Source organism: Merops nubicus, unplaced genomic scaffold (assembly GCF_000691845.1).
Source record: "Merops nubicus isolate BGI_N331 unplaced genomic scaffold, ASM69184v1 scaffold14802, whole genome shotgun sequence".
Lineage (NCBI taxonomy): Eukaryota > Metazoa > Chordata > Aves > Coraciiformes > Meropidae > Merops > Merops nubicus.
The window spans coordinates 27,466-27,685 of record NW_008594435.1 but is presented as its reverse complement, the minus strand read 5'-3'; positions in this window follow the sequence as shown (position 1 = coordinate 27,685).

Here is a 220-nt window from a genome sequence, read left to right as displayed (position 1 = left end):
GGGCTGGCAGGGACAATGCTCAGCCCGTTCCCATGGAGAACCCAGCAAGGAAGGTCAGAGGTGAGAGAGGGGTGGGAGCTTCTTTAGCCTTTCCAGAGAGCTGGGCCCCTGGATAATAAGTCCCTCTTGTTCGTACAGAAAGGGGACACTGGGTTTCCACTCTCTGCCCAATTTAAAAACAAAAGCAGTGCTGGCAGCAGCAGGAGCACCCAGCTGATAA